Below are 15,057 nucleotides of genomic sequence, written 5' to 3'. Positions count from 1 at the left end.
AGAGGGTAAGGAGTCATTCCAGTCCCGGGAGCGGAAAGACTTACCTTATGGGGAAAAAAGGACGGGTATACACTCGCGCACACACACACATATCCATCCACACGTATACAGACACAAGCAGACATAATTAAATATGTCTGCTTGTGTCTGTATATGTGTGGATGGCTATGTGTGTGTGTGTGCGAGTGTATACCCGTCCTTTTTTCCCCCTAAGGTAAGTCTTTCCGCTCCCGGGACTGGAATGACTCCTTACCCTCTCCCTTAAAACCCACATCCTTTCGTCTTTCCCTCTCCTTCCCTCTTTCCTGATGAGGCAACAGTTTGTTGCGAAAGCTTGAATTTTGTGTGTATGTTTGTGTTCGTTTGTGTGTCTGTCGACCTGCCAGCACTTTCATTTGGTAAGTCACATCATCTTTGTTTTTAGATATATTTTTCCTTCGTGGAATGTTTCCTTCTATTATATATATATATATATATATATATATATATATATATATATATATATATACACACACACAAAGATGATGTGACTTACCAAACAAAAGCGCTGGCAGGTCGGTAGACACACAAACACACACACAAAATTCAAGCTTTCGCAACCAACGGTTGCTTCATCAGGAAAGAGGGAAGGAGAGGGATAGACGAAAGGATGTGGGTTTTAAGGGAGAGGGTAAGGAGTCATTCCAATCCCGGGAGCGGAAAGACTTACCTTAGGGATTCTTTGACGAGGGCTGTTTGGTTGAATCTGGGAGTGGGGCTGAAGGTGAGGCCTTTGGATAGGACAGAGGTTTCGTATTGGGAGAGAGGTTTGGAGGAAAGGTTAACTACTGAATTAGGGTGTTGTGGTTCCAGATTGTGTTGATTGGAATTTTGAGGTTTTGGAGGGAGTGGAGCTGGAAGTGGGTGATTGAGTAGATGGGAGAGACTGGGTTTGCGTGCAATGAGAGGAGGTTGAGGTTTGCTGGATAGGTTGTGAAGGGTGAGTGAGTTGCCTTTCCGGAGGTGGGAAACCAGGAGATTGGATAGTTTTTTGAGGTGGAGGGTGGCATGCTGTTCTAATTTGCGGTTGGCCTGTAGGAGGATGCTCTGAACAGCCGGTGTGGATGTGGTAGAGGAAAGATTGAGGACTTTTATTAAGGATAGGAGTTGATGGGTGTGTTCATTGGCTGAGCTGATGTGTAGGTGAAGGATTAGGTGGGTGAGGGCAATGGATTGTTCAGTTTGGAACTGGTATAGGGACTGATGGAAAGAAGGGTTGCAGCCAGAGATGAGAACTTTAAATGTGAGGCCTTTGGGGGTAATGCCGAATGTCAGACAAGCCTGAGAAAATAAAATATGGGAGCGTAATCTGGCTAGGGCGAAGGCATGTTTGTGGAGGGAATGTAAATAAAACTTAATGGGGTCGTTGTGGGGGTGTTGTGAGGGTGACATGGTATTAGAAGGTGGAAAGTGTAACATGAGGCTGAAATGAAAATAAAAATAAAAATATATGGGGAGAGATAAAGGTGAACTAGAAAGCAACTGGAGATCTGATGTGAAAAAAGGGGGAAAAGTGTTGGTTAAAGCTGGGCTATGTTGATCCTGTGGTGAACTTGGGTTGGTAGACAACGATGTGCACAAAGGTTAGGTGGTTGTGTTACCGCCAAAACACGTAAAGGGTGGAGAAATTCGGGAAAATTTCGAAAAAAAACTGCGTGTAAATGTATTAAAAGGAGTGGTTTTGTGATGGCAGATTATGAAAATGAGGCTAACAATTGTCTGACGAAGAAATAATGACGTTAAAACCTGTGGGAAGCGGCTAAAAATGATCAGTGATGTGGGAAAAATGGAAATGGAAATAAAGCGAAAGTTATTAGAACTAGCCGAAATGGTTGTTTAATAGGTGAAAAGAACTGTTTGTGAACTAAAAACGGTGGATTTTATAGCAGCGGTAGTGTTGAAAGCGTAAAAAAATTTTTTTTTGTTATGGTTTGGAAGTGGGTCACATATTATTGAGTATATATAGGCGGGATAAAATTGTACAGTAGATTACGGTAAAAAGGAGAAGGTGAATACAAAGTGAAACTACTGGCAAAAACAGAAAGAGAAAATAAGACAGCAGAAAAGATTTCAAAATGCAACAGTGACAATAACAAACATAATTGTTGGGTTCAAATTAATGATATGGATATAATAGAGGGAAACATTCCATGTGGGAAAAATATATCTAAAAACAAAGATGATGTGACTTACCAAATGAAAGTGCTGGCAGGTCGACAGACACACAAACGAACACAGACATACACACAAAATTCATGCTTTCGCAACCAACGGTTGCTTCATCAGGAAAGAGGGAAGGAGAGGGAAAGACGAAAGGATGTGGGTTTTAAGGGAGAGGGTAAGGAGTCATTCCAATCCCGGGATCAGAAAGTCTGCTTGTCTGCTTGTGACTGTGTATGTGCAGATGGATATGCGTGTGTGTGTGTGTGCGCGAGTGTATACCTGTCCTTTTTTCCCCCTAAGGTAAGTCTTTCTGCTCCCGGGATTGGAATGACTCCTTACCCTCTCTCTTAAAACCCACATCCTTTCGTCTTTCCCTCTCCTTCCCTCTCTCCTGATTAAGCAACCGATGGTTGCGAAAGCTTGAATTTTGTGTGTTTGTTTGTGTGTCTATCAACCTGCCAGCGCTTTCGTTTGGTGAGTCACATCATCTTTGTTTTTTATATATATACACAACAAACACTTCATAAAAATGACCATGATGTTAAAATTGGAGGTGACTGAAGTATTTGTATTTGTGAAAAAAACATTAAATGATAATGCGCTCTGTATTCCCTGTTTTTTGTGTGGTCTGAAGAGCATAGAATCATTTGATTGAAGCAACATCACTTTCGTGTCTGGACAGCAAGTCAGTTATGGCAGTTAATACACTATATATGTGTGGTTATTTAATGTAATTTATGTAAAAGATTATAGCAACAATAACACTGCGTGTAAATGATGTCATTTTTATTATGTACAGAGTCTTAGTCTCGATTAATGTAGATGTGTTTTTAGTTAAAAACTGAACATAAAATTGTGGGGATGACATAATTACATGTCTTTATTTTTTTTAAGTTTTGACATGTGCTGAAGCATAAAATGAATAATATGTCATTTTATTATATAACTGCCGTGCGCATGGCAGTTATACAGGGTGTCACAAAAAGGTACGGCCAAACTTTCAGGAAACATTCCTCACACACAAAGAAAGAAAATATGTTATGTGGACATGTGCCCAGAAACGCCTACTTTCCATGTTAGAGCTCATTTTATTACTTCTCTTCAAATCACATTAATCATGGAATGGAAACACACAGCAACAGAACGTACCAGCGTGACTTCAAACACTTTGTTACAGGAAATGTTCAAAATGTCCTCCGTTAGCAAGGATACATGCATCCACCCTCCGTCGCATGGAATCCCTGATGCGCTGATGCAGCCCAGGAGAATGGCATATTGTATCACAGCCGTCCACAATACGAGTGCGAAGAGTCTCTACATTTGGTTCCAGGGTTGCGTAGACAAGAGCTTTCAAATGCCCCCATAAATGAGTCGAGAGGGTTGAGGTCAGGAGAGTGTGGAGACCATCAACTAACCTGTTGATGCTACGTACTGATGTGCTTGATGCTAGTACTGTGGAGCAATGAGTCGCATGTCAACACAAGCACCAAAGTCAACATTACCTTCCTTCAATTGGGCCAACTGGCGGTGAATCGAGGAAGTACAGTACATACTGATGAAACTAAAATGAGCTCTAACATGGAAATTAAGCGTTTCCAGACCCATGTCCACATAACATCTTTTCTTTATTTGTGTGTGAGGAATGTTTCCTGAAAGTTTGGCCGTACCTTTTTGTAACACCCTGTATAACTGCAATTTTGTATGTATGTTCAGAGTCTGCAGGTTCAAAGAACTTCACTTGATAATTGCCTTATTGCTAAAATTGCCATAAAAAGTGTATTTTATCAATAAACAAATTTTATACTCAAAGATGAATATGAAGCCCTTTGAAACAATTTCATGAAAGTGCATAGAAACTTCAAACATTTCATATACGAAGAGATTTTACATTCAACTTCCAGAGTTCTCTGTGCAGGTTATGCTATGAAAACTTGGCCACACACTTCAGCTGTACCCTTTAGAATTATAATTGTCAGTGACCCACTTGAGCCATGATACAATCTCAATAAGAACCTACAGAGGCAATAAATAATGAAAATGATTCTATATTACAGTCTTTTGTTTTCATAGTTAGTTTCATGTTCCATGGATCATTTGCTCAATAAATCATAATGCGTGGAATGAGTCACTTTACATTCACATTGCAATTTAATTTGTACATATGGTTACATGCTGAATATTTATAAGTGCTCTCTGTCTGTGTGTGTGTGTGTGTGTGTGTGTGTGTGTGTGTGTGTGTGTGTGTGTGTTCCTACCTGCCACATTTTTTTTTTACATTACAGTAATAGAAATTGTTTTATGGAATAGAAGAAGTTGTCAAGGATAAAAGTTTTTATCAAATTTCATGTTAATTTCTGTTAGACATTTATGTCAGGGTTAGTTATCAAAAATTTTTGTTGCCGCTTTATGTACCCTTTTGTGCTAAAGACAACCTTAGTGGAGTAATGAATGTCATTTTTCTTTCTAGTTTGTAAATATGTGTGTCATTGTTCCTTTTGAACTGTAGTGGATTATTTCCAACAAACTTTATGAGGGGATAAATATACTGCGAAGCAGTAGTCAGAATGCGCAACTCCTTAAACAGATGTCAGCAGGATGATTATGGGTGAGCACCATATAATATTCTTACAGTGCGTTTTTGAGTATTGAACACTTCCTTTCATAAAGAGTAGTTAACCCAAAACATTATTCCATATGATATATTTGAAGTTTATTTGATGTACTTCTCACCATCCCTCAGCTCAACAAATGCATTTGAGAGCTGTCCGCCAATATTATGAAAAGGTTAGTTGCTACTCACCATGTACCAGAGATGCTGAGTTGCAGATAGGCACAACAAAAAGACTGTCACAAGATAAGCTTCTGGTCAACAAAGCCTTTGTCAAAAATAGACAACACACACGCAGTGACCACAACTTAGCACACACATTACCACAGTCTCTGCTGGCTGCAGCTTAGCTTGGAGATCACATGACTGGTTTCACAGGTAGCCCTACCTTTGATGGGATAGGTGATATTTGTGCTGGACTGGAGTTAGCAGTGGTGGGAGGATGTATGAGACAGGTCTTAACATCCAGATCTATTACAGGGACATGAGCCATGTGGCAAGGGGTTGGGAGCAGGGGCTCTGTAGGGATGGACGAGGATATTGTGTAGGTTCGGTGGGCAGCAGAATACCACTGCGGGAGGAGTAGGAAGGATAGTGGATGACATTTCTCATTTCGGGGCAGGTTGAGAGGTAGTCGAAACCCTGGCAGAGAAAGTAATTCATTTGCTCCAGTCCTGTTCTTTACATACAAATTTATGAATAACACTATCCTGATGCAGAGATTAATTACACAAAATCATGAAGTATAGAAAGTGTTCATCTAAAAAATCTAAATATTTATAATCACAATGCATAAATGTTACTTCTAATTATAGATGCAGATACTGAGTCATAAATTATACTAAGATTTTTGTCACCTCGTATCAACATGTGGTTGCATTTAGTGTAAAAATTGTCGCAAATCACTTTTGAAATATAAAATACAAGTATGTTTTCAGTACACTCAACATAATTCTTATACTTTTGATGAAACATTATCTGCATAGTAATAAATTGTGACATATTCATCAGTAAACTATACATATAAACTGACAAAACATAATTCCATTGATCACAGTAAAACAAAATATGGATCACAGTTTCATAGGTAAGGTATCAACGGATCTCTTCATTATTGTGTGTCCTGGTCTGCTACAGTACAAATAAAATTATGAATTAGGACAGAGTCTCTCTCTCTCTCTCTCTCTCTCTCTCTCTCTCTCACACACACACACACACACACACACACACACACACACACACACACACACAGAGAGAGAGAGAGAGAGAGAGAGAGAGAGAGAGAGAGAGCAACTGTCACCTCCAGACTACGCGTTCATGGTGTGCAGACCCACTTGATGCTTGCATATCTAATGGCTTCCAGGGTAACAAAAATTTGAATTTCAGCATTTCATATAATTACTGACCAAATTTAATATGCTGTCAGAATCTACTCATGCTCTTACATTAAAGGCTTAACACAGTAAGACAAGTATTACATTTAGAAACTGAATATATGTCTTTTAGATTAGATTAGATTAGATTTACTTTCATTCCAATTTATCCGTAGTGAGGTGGTCCTCCAGGATGTGGAACATGTCAGAAAAACAACAATACATGACAAATATTTACAACTAAAACAAATAAGCTAATGTACCATTCCACAGGTCCCAAGTGGAATGATCGTCATTTTTTAATGAACACTAAGAGTCATTTTACAAATACTAATGCACTGAATTTAAAATAAAAAAGTTTTTTATTTATTTATAAGGTAATAAACATGTAATACAACTACTGTAATACTTATTTACAATGAACACATTACTGCACTGAAATGGTGCAGAAGTTAGATTATACTTACACACTTACACACACACACACACACACACACACACACACACACACACACACAAATTTTCAGTGAACACATTACTGCACTGAAATTGTGCAGAAGTTATGTTGTACTTATATACAAATCAGTTGGTTTTACTAAGAAATTCATCAATGGAGTAGAAGGAGTTGGCCACCAATAAATCCTTTAGGCTTCTCTTAAACTGAATTTAATTGGTTGTTAAGCTTTTTATGGCTGCTGGCAAGTTATTGAAAATGTGTGTTCCTAAATAATGCACACCTTTTTGTACAAGACTAAGTGACTTTAAATCCTTGTGAAGATTATTCTTATTTCTAGTATTGATTCCACGAATTGAGCTGTTGGTTTGAAAAAGTGATATATTTTTAATGACAAATTTCATTAAGGAATAAATATATTGGGAAGCTGTAGTTAGTATCCCTAGTTCCCTAAACAGGCTTCTGCAGGATGTTCTTGAGTTCACACCACATATAATTCTTACTGCACGTTTTTGTGCCCGGAAAACTTTAGCTTGGCTTGATGAATTACCCCAAAAAATAATCCCATATGACATTATGGAATGAAAGTAAGCATAGTATGCCAGCTTTTTCATTTTTATATCCCCTATGTCTGACAAAATTTGCATTGCAAACAGAGATTTGTTAAGAAGCTTCAGCAGTTCTGTGGTGTGCTCCTCCCAGTTGAATTTATTACCAAGCTGTAATCCCAAGAATTTAACACTGTCCACTTCTTCTATCTTCTTGTCATTGTATGTTAGACATATACTCTTGGGACACCCCTTACAAGTTCTGAACTGCATGTAGTGTGTTTTTTCAAAGTTTGGTGACAAAGAATTGGCTAGGAACCAGTGATTAATGTCCACAAATATTTTATTGGCTGATCTTTCTAAGACTACACTTGATTTGCTATTTATTGCAATGTTTGTATCATCAGCAAACAAAACAAACTTGGCATCTGGTAATGTTACTGATGAAAGGTCATTGATATACACAAGAAAAAGTAAGGGCCCCAAAATGGAACGTTGTGGGACCCCACATGTAATTAGTTCCCAGTTGGATGATGCCTGATAGCTTGATACATGTCTCTTTCCTAATAACACCCTTTGTTTCCTGCCAGAGATATAAGATTTGAACCATTTTGCAGCATTTCCTGTTACACTATAATATTCTAGTTTACTTAAAAGGATATTGTGATTTACACAGTCAAATGCCTTTGACAGATCACAAAATATACCAGTTGCCTGCAATTTTTTGTCTAATGAATTAAGTACATTTTCACTGTAAGTGTAGATAGCCTTCTCAATATCAGAACCTTTTAGAAATCCAAACTGTGACTTTGACAGTATGTTATTTGAGATAAGATGGTTATAAAGACGACTGTACATTACTTTTTCGAAAATTTTTGAGAATGCTGGCAACAGTGAAATTGGACGGAAATTTGATGCTATTTCTTTATCTCCCTTCTTAAACAGTGGCTTAACTTCAGCATATTTCAGCCATTCAGGAAATATTCCCCTGAGAAACGACTGGTTACACAGATAGCTTAATATGTTACTTAGCTCAGAATCACATTCTTTAATTAACTTTGTTGATATTTCATCATACTCACTAGATGTTTTTGATTTTAAAGATTTTATGATGGACATTATTTCTGTTGGGGTAGTGAGGGTCAAATTCATATTATGGAAGTTACTTGAAATGTCTGGTCTAAGGTAATCCATAGCAGCATCTACCGAACCTGACAACCCCATCTTTTCAGTAATAGTTATAAAATGTTTGTTAAAAAGTTCTGCAACACTATACACATCTGTCACCAATGTATCATTTACTCTTAATGCTATTTGTTCCTCTTCATGTCTGGTTCTACCGGTCTCCTCCTTCACTATATCCATATTGTCTTTATTTTGTTATCTGATATGACTATATTTTCCTTGTAATATATTTGCTTTGACATCCGTATTACAGTCTTTAATATTTTGCAGTATTTCTTATAATGTGCTATAGCATCAACATTGAAAATGTTTTGGATTGACAGATACAGTTTTCTTTTTGTTTTACAAGATACCCCTATTCCTCGAGTAATCCATGGCTTCTTTGTAGACTTTGCTCTAACCTTGGTAAGTTTTGGGGGAAAGCAGTGTTCGAATAAGGTAAGCACTTTATTAGCAAAAATGTTATATTTTTCATTCATGCCATGAGCACTGTAAACATCAGTCCAGTGAATGTCTCTGAGGAGTGTCCTAAAATAATCAGTTTTTGGCTTACTGATTACCCTCTTGAGCTCTGATTTAACAGATTTTATATCCTGTTCAGTATTAACATTTTAAAATTTGCTTTCTTTCTGTCCTCCCTACCCTAATAAAGGGTCTTTTCTGAATCCTATAACCACTGGTATTTTACCACTAATGACAGTGCCTCCCCCTTTAACTTTCCTGCTATTTCCCCAGCCAATTTACCCTTCCCCTTCCTGTTGAGGTGAAGGCCATGCCTAGTATAATCCCACCTACTGAGAGAATCAACATGAACCACACCAATGTGTGACCCCGCACCCGACATGAGCAACCGTTCCAGCTCCAAATTAACTCTCTTGACAGAAGAGTTCAAATGAGGTCGGTCATGGCGCCCAAGAACAGATACAAACTCAACACTAGTATGCTTCGATGCTGATGCAATCTTCGCCAGGTCACACTCTATACTGTACCCAGGATCTCTGTCAATACTGTTACCTGCCCCACCCACTATAACCACGGTGTCTTCCTTAGTGAAATCTTTGCAAAGTGATCCTAAATCCTCTGTCACCTGCTCCAGACCAGCACTAGGTTTAAAAAAATTGGTGACCTGGTATTCTGATCCTAGTTCATCCTGCAAAAGTTGAGGCAGCATAGCTCATGGTGTACAAATGACGTAGACTCTAACCTAGTATTTGACAATGAGAGCACTTAGCAACTTTCAACAAACTTTAACCATAATTTAAAAAAATTTTCTACACATTGTCTCACTCACATCCTTAATGTGAAATATTTAGCACATTAACTCATTTGTAAAGTGATCAGAAGTTTAAAGTACTTTTGCACAAGGAAGTTTGATTCTTTGAAGAATCAGTGTTTTACTGGTCTGTCCTAATTCATATTGTTATTCCATCCCATTGTTTAACATTGTTAAAAAACTAGTGCTCACCTGTATGGTGTATTATTTCTTGTAATAACAGAAGTAAATCTGCACTACAGGACTAGTCTTATTCTGAACAGCGAAAGAATTGTATAAATACTTAATCTGTGAAAATAAGGAGCATAGTCTTTGGTGGAGGTCTGATACATATATAAGAGTTAAATTACAGTATTAATATTTGTTAAATTGAAGCAATACCCTATATCCACCAGAAGGCTCGAAGACTTCTGCTTGTAAAATCTCTTTTCCTTTTGTGTTGAATGTTGTGATCAACAGTTAAGGCGCATTATTTATCAAACTGATTATATCTTCATGCTTCCTTACAGAATGTAGTCATAGAATGCTCTCATGGTTAAATGGTAACTAGAAATTTTGGAAATCTTTCTGCTATATTAGTCTCTTTTGTTGAATCTGTTATGAATCTATCAAATGTAATACTTTTGATACATTCAAAATGTTCAGCAGTTCATTCCACAGATTATTGCCTTGCTTTCATATTGCTCATGATTGTTATCAGAAGACTGTTCCCTGTGGATATCTTACTGTGACACTACATCTAGGTCCCAAGTTTTATGAAGCAGAGTGATTTTCATTACTTCTCCCATTTCGTCTTTTCCTTCTATCTCAGATGCAATGTGGAGTATAAATAAATGAGAAATAGTTGTCCTAGATTCTCCAGAATTGCCACAGTTCAATAAGTTGAAATGTAACGTGGGTGATAATTGTATGAAAGAGGTAGAGTTATTAATGATGCAACTCAAGAAACTTCCATTTAAAATATATTGAAAAATAAACAAAGCTGACTGAAACAGGAGTGAAATATTATAGTATTACAAGTAGGACACCTATATTCGTTTTAGACTTTGTGATGCTATATTCACATATTAATTAATTATTTTGTATATTTTTCATAGAATCTTCAAATCGATAGCTTTTGCAGACATCAGAAATAACAATAAAACTATAATTATATGTACAAAATGTATATTACATAAAGCAACTGTGCATCATGTATCTGCTGTATATATTCATTACATTACAGTTCATGTACAGTAACTCAAACGGAATGATGCCTATAGGATATCAACTTATGCATGTTAAATTTCACTGTCAGGGAAGTAAAAGAAGATAACAATGTATTGAAAGTGGCATCTCTGATAGTCCACCAAATTACAAAAGATGACGTTTAAAAATTGCAGTGAATGAATATATGGTGAAAACAGGGTAGATTGGTCAATATAGTTTCCTAGGAAACTTAAACTAAGTCCCCTTACACAAATGGGAAAATAAAGATTCATTTATTGTACGTAAAAGTATAACTGTAAATTTTTTGGTATTAATCTGCATAATCAATGGAACTGAAGCTATTACAATGCAAATAAATGATCACACCATAAAAATATAAAAGATGTTCTTAGTACCAATATTAACAAGAAGTACATTGCAATTGCTACCCGAGTGAAGCTAACAGGTTTTGTCTGATGTATGAAACATAGGAGCAGTGTATTATTGTGTGTCATATACCAACTGAGGATACATACTGTTTGAAACCTACAACAAACACAAACAAATAAATCAATATTTGACTGTTTCTATAGCAACCTCCCTCAACTCTGCTCCTCACTATGTCACCACCTCTGCCTGTAGCTCACATATTCTTGTCCTTCCCTCTTCTGCTATCCCTTGCATATCCCACCCTGCTGCCCTCCTCCTTTCCCCACACTACTACTACATTCACCACAGCCAACCTTACTTAACACAGTTAGGCTCCACAGAGAGAGAGAGAGAGAGAGAGAGAGAGTGAGAGAGAGAGAGAGTGTATGTGTGTGTGTGTGTGCGTGCACATTTAAGTTATTTAAAAAAAAACTCTAAAATTGACAGTCCCTGACACTTCATTTATGGCAACCTGTAGATCTCTTCATGAAGAAGAATTTCATGGTTGTGGAACAAGTCAAGGTATAGTATAACAGAGAGGGGCAACTCTCATATTAATTCTGTAGATTGTATTAACAATTTATCATCATTTAACTGGTGCAATCTGTTTGCACTTATGTAGCATATAACTGAACCTATAAAATTGTTAGGAAAGCTGCTGCTTCATCAGTTAAACCAAAAATATTGTTCTTTATATCACTGCTTACTTGATATTTGTGGAACAATATGATGAAAACAGTGAAAATGATTATTTTTCATACTTTTGACAAAGCATTTCTATTGTTGACTGTAGATAAACATGTAATGTTTAGAAGGATGGCTAGTAAGTGATATTTGTTTTCCCATTAATTTGCAGAGATTGTCAGTTTGTAGCCTTATGCCTACAGGGGCCCCTGTTGAATTTTTTGCACTGCACTATATAAGCTATATAAATCCCGTACAAGCAGGCAAAGTCTTCCAAGTAAACTAAATGTATTAGCTTGTGAACTATGTAAGAAAAGATGAACATTAATTTGCAGACAGGCACAACTGTCTTTTAAGTATGCCTGGTTGCAACGTGACATGTCATCTTTATGGGGAGTAACAAGCTATCTTTTTTACATTGTTGATGTTCCTCCCTGGAGTTTCCATTGTTTAACTTGTGAACTACATGATTACTGAAACTTCCTGGCAGATTAAAACTGTGTGCGGGCTGAGTCTCGAACTCAGAACCTTTGCTTTTTGTGGGCAAGTGCTCTACGACTCAACTACCCGAGTATGACTCACAACTTGTTCTCACACCTCTACTGCCACTTGTTCCTTATCTCCTACCTTCCAAACATCACAGAAGCTCTCCTGCAAAGCTTGCAAGACTAGCATTCCTCATCGAGCGAGGTGGCGCAGTGGTTCGACACTGGACTCGCATTCGGAAGGACGACGGTTCAATCCCGCATCCGGCCATCCTGATTTAGGTTTTCCGTGATTTCCCTAAATCACTCCAGGCAAATGCCGGGATGGTTCCTCTGAAAGGGCACGGCCGACTTCCTTCCCTAATCCGATGAGACCGATGACCACGCTGTCTGGTCTCCTTCCCCAAAACCAACCAACCAACTAGCATTCCTCGTGTGATTTACACAAAATGTGAAGAATGAGAATATATTCAAGATTAACTAAAATGAGAAGTGGAGGGATGTATACAGTATTCATTAACATAATATAATAAGGTTCATTAATAATACACACCTCTCTGTAAGCAAATATGCAATTTTTTTTAGTAATAAAATAAATTTAGGTTTTTATGATTGCTTATGAAGTATTTCCAGTAAATGCACACCAAATGATTTGAATGCTTGTTGAATTACAGTATGTGTCCTTAGAGAATTAATAACAAGGTAACTTCCTTTGCACAAATATAGAAATAGTGACTTACAACTTGCTGGATTATTTATCAACACTGTAGCAGTAGGTGTCAATTAAATATCTGTTTTCACTTCATTTGTAACTGAGTAAAGTATTTATAGGTATAATTTGAGAAAACAGCATTCAAAAGACTTTTTTTGCATTTATCTTTTGCCAAAATCTAGCAATACATGTTGCAGTGTAATTTAGTAACACTTGCTCAATACAAGTGTATTTAAACCATAATAAATGTAAAATACTGAGCACGACAGTAAAAATTGTTATGTTTTTATTTCAACTTCTATAACTGGCATAATCACAACGGTTTTATTGTTTGAATTAATACATGAAACCAATATCTGTTACCTATTAAAAAAGAATGAATACACACATGTATGCAAAACATGAGAGAATTTTCTCTCTATCAACACAATATTTACAGAGTTTGTTACTATAGTAACAGAACACTTGTTTGGGGTTGGTATAGAGCTCACTGTTTCAGCCTAATTTGACAAGCTTATCTACACTTATTGCTGAAGCCAGTCAGGATGGGATATGTTGGTCTCCATTTCATATACTTACAAAGAATAGAATATTCATATTATTAGTATAGAAATAATTAAACTTTCCAGTTTATCCACATGTTCTCTGATAATTGTATTTACATAGATGGTCTGATAACAGTTATATATTTGCAGGGATCTGATCCATAGTTTTCAAGTTATCTATTTCAAGATAATTTAGCATATTGTTGTACTACTGTTTTAGCAATTAAGTAGTGTGTACTAGTGAGTGTTTTGTTAAATTTGCCGTGTAATTTCTTCAGTCTTCCTAGCTTTTGGAGTGGTATGTAATGAAATTGTTTTGTATTGCACATTTATCTACTGTGCAGTTTGTTATTGTAAACTGTACAACCTTCTTCACAGAGTGGTTGGAAATTCAATTTAGTGGGCTCAGAAACATAAATTACGAGTTATGTTTCAAAATGTGGAAATTACAGTCTAAATAATTAACAATGAATATTTACTAAGCATCATGATGAAAGTTGAAGCACTATATTTCATTCATGTTTGAAAATAAAATTGTTTTTCGTAGATTTGTGAAATATATATATTCTCTTTCCTGGTTCCAGTAGCCTGAGTACTTAACAACAAATTTTTGGCACTTAGTTAAGGACCAAAATAACAATGAAATTCAGAAACAGTTTGAACTGTATTGCATTAATACAGAAAAGAGAGAGAAACAGTTTGGTTTGCATAAACAAAGTTTACAGAAATGGTTTTTAATGTCCACAGGCTGTGCTGCATGGTCTCCCTGCCTAGGTCTTACAAGGACTCTTATTAAAGGTGACCACGTGATAGCAAGCTTTACAGGTATTCACATTTTTCCACCCTTTTTTCTTGCACAGAAATATCTTCTGTTGCTTTCTAATTGGTCACCTCAAGCTGGAATATTTTAACAAATCTAGAACTGAGGATTTTCTCAAGTGACTAGTGCCCATTTTTTTATTACATTTACTTTTTTAAAATTGCGGCTCAGTTTCTGCACTTTGTCTACTGACAAATCAACATCATATTACCTTTATAAAATCAGGATGGAATAATAACAATATTTTGAAAAGGATAGATTGCTACTCACCATATAGAGGAGACATGGAGTTGCAGACAAGCACAACACAAATATTGCTATACATTTTAGATTTTTGCCAAAAGGCTTTCTTCTGAAGCAGTGTGTGTTTTCTACTTCAGAAGAAGGCTTTTTGGTCAAAAGCTGAAATGTGTAGCAGAGTCTTCATTGTGCATGTCTGTGACGCAGTGTCTCATCTATATGGAGAGTGGCAATCTGTCCTCTTCATAATATTGTTGGATGTAGATTTGTTAGTTTGTGTGAAGATGAAGCTGTATGTAAACTGCCACTTT

The 15,057-nt window shown here is 36.7% G+C and overlaps 1 protein-coding gene across 3 annotated transcripts in view; it reads left to right on the top strand.

Annotated features, from left to right (window-relative positions):
• The first annotated feature begins 4,515 nt into the window (after positions 1 to 4,515).
• The window catches only part of LOC126175099 (tektin-2), a 105,525-nt gene continuing 94,983 nt past the window's right edge, over positions 4,516 to 15,057 (top strand). For 2 of the 3 annotated variants that reach the window (XM_049921649.1, XM_049921644.1), the window contains exon 1: positions 14,256 to 14,511. The gene's annotated coding sequence lies outside the window, so the exon portion shown is untranslated. Of the gene's footprint in view, positions 4,808 to 14,255; positions 14,512 to 15,057 lie in introns of those variants that run through there. The other variant, XM_049921650.1, reaches the window with a different exon arrangement.

Source organism: Schistocerca cancellata, chromosome 3, assembly GCF_023864275.1.
Source record: "Schistocerca cancellata isolate TAMUIC-IGC-003103 chromosome 3, iqSchCanc2.1, whole genome shotgun sequence".
Classification (NCBI taxonomy): Eukaryota; Metazoa; Arthropoda; class Insecta; order Orthoptera; family Acrididae; genus Schistocerca; species Schistocerca cancellata.
Note: the sequence above shows the minus strand (reverse complement) of the source record. Positions and strands in the feature narration are given on the sequence as shown.